Source organism: Gordionus sp. m RMFG-2023, chromosome 1, assembly GCF_954871325.1.
Source record: "Gordionus sp. m RMFG-2023 chromosome 1, tfGorSpeb1-WG-v2, whole genome shotgun sequence".
Taxonomy (NCBI): Eukaryota; Metazoa; Nematomorpha; class Gordioida; order Chordodea; family Parachordodidae; genus Gordionus; species Gordionus sp. m RMFG-2023.
In genome coordinates, this window is record NC_088775.1 from 55,983,377 (window position 1) to 55,988,964 (window position 5,588).

Genomic DNA, 5,588 nt, shown 5'->3' on the forward strand with positions numbered 1-5,588 from the left:
TTTATTACATAAGATTTAAGATCAAAGATAAAATCATATTTGCGAAGCATTTTTACTATTGATACAGTAGAAAATAAATCAGTACGCTCATGTTGTAAATTAAAAATTTCTGGTAATCTGTCAAATTTAGAAAGACACCTGGAAAGAAATCACAATAATGAATGTCTAAATTATTTGAATGAAAAAACAAAATATCAGGAAGTATTATGCAAAAAAACCCAAAATTAATATAGAAAAAATCTATAAATATATATTTAACATTTAATTGATGAGTTCTACCATAGAACTTGTTACTCGTCATTATCTTCATTATTGTTTTTAGTTTATATTAGGGTTGTGCATTTGACCGGTCAAATAAGATTCGGACAATTGACCGATATTTGACTGATCAAATTCAAATAAATGTTTTTGACGATATAAATTCTATTTTAGTAAAAAATGTATGTATATTAAATTACATATTTCTAAATTCTATAATTAATGTTTCACTCTCCATGGCAGAGCCTTGTTCTAATTTATATTCAATCTTATCATTTTCTTTAACATTTTCTAATCGATCTTAGGTTATGATATACTCCTACCAATATTCTGGTTGTCGAGATCTTCAATCAGATTTCTTAAATATTTCTCTTAATATTCAAGGTGAACAAAGCCTATTCCAACAACTTTAACCCGAAATCTGATTGTTTTTTATGAAAGTTACTGGTTTCCACATCACTTAAATTATTCTAATGATCATCACTTTTTAAAACGACTAATTTTTTATTATATCATATACTTCATCAAACTCAATTAAGATGATCCCCTTATATTGGGGATCCAATAAATAATCAGCAGTGCAATGGAGCACATGAATTTCAATTGTTTTCTTTTTCAGACGTATCTTTAATATTTTTTCTTTAGGTTGTAAAATATAAAATCATTGACATGATGATATTATGTGTTTTCTAAATTAAGCATCTCATTTTCTACGGTCAATAAGATAGCTAAATGTTTATGAATAGTTTAAAATAATTTTTGTCCAAATATCATTTAATTTATTATTGGTAATTTATCTCGGACAAATATCCAACTTCTTCAACAGCTGCTTTCAGACTTTCTTGCATATATGTTTATTTGGATAATTCTATGTAATATAAATTGGCAATTAATAATTTTCTCAAACCCTGCTTAAGTAAAATTATTATATTTATTCCATATCACGTCAATACCGCGAAATGCATTACCGCGAATGTTGATTACTGCGAAAAGATATTATAGCGAATGCATTACCGCGAATGCATCATAGCGAAAACAGTATCGCGAATGCATTACAGCGAATGTATTAGAGCGAAGAAATTATCGCGAATGTATTAGCGCGAATGCATTATCGCGAATGCACCATAGCGAAAACAGTATCGCGAATGCATTACAGCAAATGTATGACCGCGAATGCATTATGGCGAATGTATTAGCGCGATTGCATTAGAGCGAATGCAATACCTCGAAATTATTATCGCAAATCAGCTAATATATTATCGCGAATGCATTATAGCAAATGCATTTCAGCGAATTCATTATCGCGAATGTAATATCATGAATTAATTATCACGTATGCAATACTGATTTATATTTGACAAATGATCGATATAATTAATATAAAGTATTAAAATTCTTTACTACTTATCCACTTCTTAATAAATAGTTCATCTTTACTATGTTTTTATATTTTAAATATATTGGTAACAATAAATTTGTCATCTTTTGGAAATTCCTAGCTGATAATATTTTTCCTGATCTCTATTTTTCTAAAGAAATTCTTTAAACTCACTAATTATATTGTAACTCATTTAGCAAGTTGAGACCTTTTTCAAAAAACGAGAAAACCAGCCTAATTGACGTTTCTATATTTATTTAACGTAGCATTTTTAAATTTTTGTAACTTTAAAACACGTCACTTGCTATTTATGAAGTTTCGTATCCTCAATTTTTTTTAATAATTAGATTAAATCGTTTTTTAAAAAATTTGAAATACTAATATTGGACAAAAATAACTTACCCTTATTTATTTTTATTTATTTAAAAGACGTGTTCCCATTATATTGATTTTTTCAAATTTTTTTCGTAATTATAAATTATAATGGAAAACAAACACAAAGCATATTTTGAGATCCGTAAAATTATTAAAAATTTAAAAATTTATGTAATTAATCTTTCCTATTTTTTCTTGCATGAACCTGACAATAAACGCCAATTTGATATTAAGGGCCATATTTTACCAATTGTTTTTTCAAGTTTGTAAGATTCAAAAGGTTGTAGCCTATTACTTGATAGTTTTTCGATATATGGAACCCGTATCTTGAGGTCTCTTTAAAGTATTGAACTGGACTAATATTCCACTTTCTTCTAAAAAATTAAGGAATTAAACTTCAATTTTTCTTCTCATGGCATAATTTTATCATTATCAGATCTTCTCTTGATATAATAATTAATTTACAAAATTACCGTATACGCTTATATTGTTAGTGGCATTTAATAATGAGATTTCATTTCTTTGATAATACCGAAATATTTTTGTGTTATAGTTTATGATTTAGGAGAAATTTTAAAAAAGATGAGTGTGACTACATTTTTAAAATTTAAAATATTTTGAGATTATTAAGATACACAATAAAATAGATTTCATAAAAGAACGATGATGCGTTTCAGAGTTATAAAGATTTAAAAACGTAACGTTTTTTAGTCAACCGGTAAATAATCTAAATTTTTGATCTCATGATCAACTTTCTCCTAATAGTAGGGACTAGGGCTATTCAGCGTTTTTATCAAAATCATCATAAGCCTGAAAATAATTGTTGTATTTGAATATATAAAATACTATGAGATAGCCCAACAAACATTTACCTAAAGTTATACATTAATAAATATTTTTAATATTTTATTGATTCTAATAAAAGTTAAAATTTTCCCCAACAAGCCCCAAACCCGGGGCTTGCAGATTCCATTGGTTTATTAAGTCTCTTACATAGATGATTATAATTATTATTCTTCTATTTTTTATGGACTAAGTTTTATTGATATAATACATCATTTTCATCTAAATAATTCATATAAAAATGTCAAAATATGACATTTTATTAATTTTAAAAAATGTTTAAGTTTTTAATTATTTTTCAAATTTTTTTTCTAATTATAATAATTATCATATAAAATATTTAAAGTTATAGTAGCCAATCAATACTTATTATATCATATTTTTAAGCATAATTTAATTGATTCAGCTAGCCTTGATTCTAATAGCCTCTAGTTATTCATATGATTAACCCTATTCAGCGCGAAAATAACATGTTGATAATTTTTTCTTTTTATTATAGTAAAAGTTTTTTTATCTATAAATATAATATAATTTAAATTTTTCAAAAATATTTTTTAAAAAATAAATGGTTCGTATAGATACAACCACCACCCCCCCCCCACCCCCAGTCATATCTGGAGGCATAGAAATTTTTAAATAAGATAAGATGAAGGGGAACATTGCATTGATTAAACCTCCATCTTATTAAATCTATTATAATCGTCAAAATTATTAATTTTATAGCTTTAAGTTTAAAACAAATAATAAGCCAGGTGCCGTCATATAAATTCTCGGAATACCCTTGAATAAAAAAATGGATAAAATAATCTTAAAAAAAATTATTCAACGCTGGGCGATAAAATAATATGATAAAATTTTAAAAATAAAAAAAGAATTTTTCTCCAAAATATAAATCCTAATTTGTATTTGCTTATGATAGATAATTTTTTAGCTAATCTTGGACAACTTTTATTGACAAATTATATCTTAAAAGTTTCGCGAATTAAAAGTGTATTATAGCAGGGACCTGGAAACAAAATTTTTATGAAACTAAATTCTAATTTTCTCGGCCAAAGACTTGTTTATGAATAATTATGATGATATTTTTGAGTTTCCGGTTGTTATTTTTTTAAAATATGCTGGACAATTAGAAGTAGTAATGTTAAAATTATGAAAATGTTTCTTACTTTATCAGTTCCTATTAGTGCTTTGCTTTAACTAGTAGAGTAGCCAGTTTAAATAAACTATCAGCAACTAAGCCAGTCTTACGTCAATTTTTTAGAAATTTTATCAATATTTAATACTTTGTGAGTTATTTTAATCTGCACTGCCCGGCTTGAATTTCTTTAAAATAAATATTAATTTACATAGATAATAATGGTAATTTAAAATATATGGTTTTAAAATATGTAGCCCGGCCAGTGTATTTAAAAAAAAAATTTTTAGGCTGGGCTCGGTTATATTTGAAAAAAATAAAATACGGCCCGGGCCGGGTTTAAGGCTGGGCCTGTAGGTCTCTGATCTGCGCGTTTTTAATTTCCCTGATAAATCTGATTTTACCAAATCTATTCCGAAGAGAATCTACTCTCATATGATTTTGCTAAAAAATTTTTGTATTTAACAATTTATAATGAAAATCCATATATAAAATAATCAAAATTAAGGTAAGAAAGTTTGATAGGTATTTTGTTGTATTATTTTTTGCATTTTAAATAATTATTGCGTTAAATTTTAAATCTGATTTTGCTGGAAATGCATTCCAATATGTGTAGAATACCCACCCTATAAATTTCAGAAGATTTTATATTGAACTTCTTAATATAGTTTATTCATGTCATAAGATTGCCAGAAATTTATAAGTAGCGTTATTAGCCTAAAAATAGGCTAAACCTAATAGGCTTAGCCGAAAGATCGCTTGGCACTAATTAGACAAAAAGTAGGCACTGGGAGCTCGGCTAATAGCACGTCAAGGTTATGCAAAAAAAAGCCTAGCCTTAATTATATATTCATATTTATTAAAATTATTATTATATAATTATTTTATATATATTTATTATGTAACGATATATTATGCCTAATTTTTGTCTAATTATTTTTCTCCTATTTTTATCTAAACCGTTTTTAAATTTTCTAAAATTAACAAATTACTCAAAATTCTACACTTATTGGTGTTTTTCTGGCAAAATCAGATTTTTAAATTTAATAAAACTCACTCAATTAATGATTTTAAATGTAAATAATAACAAAAAATAAAAAATACCCATCAAACCAAAATTAAGTTTAGTTAAAAGATCACTAGAATATTGTATAATATTCATAGGGTAGGCACCAGGGCTGGCTAGATCAGTTTCTGTCGAAATCATCATAGGTTCGAAAATAATTATACCTTGGGGGGTGGGTAGCTTTTAATAAAAAAAATTTCCCGATTAAAGCAATATTTCTATCCCAGCATAACATGAGAATTTTCATGACCTACGCTTCCTAAGAAAGATATTTTACTTTGCTAATATATTTTTTTTATATAGCCTTGCTTTCGACTGTAGAAAGTGGAAGTTCGCTTCTGCTTATTTAATTAATATAATATCCGTCTATGCTTGCTTTTAAAACTTTTTAATATGTTACTATATCCATTTATAAAATTTTTGTTTTTAATCACATAACTAGAAAAAAGACCCATCAGAAATCACAAGAATCAATAGTAAATCATTATTATATTGTTTTCCCAATTCCTGAGTCACAATAATCGCAATTTCAT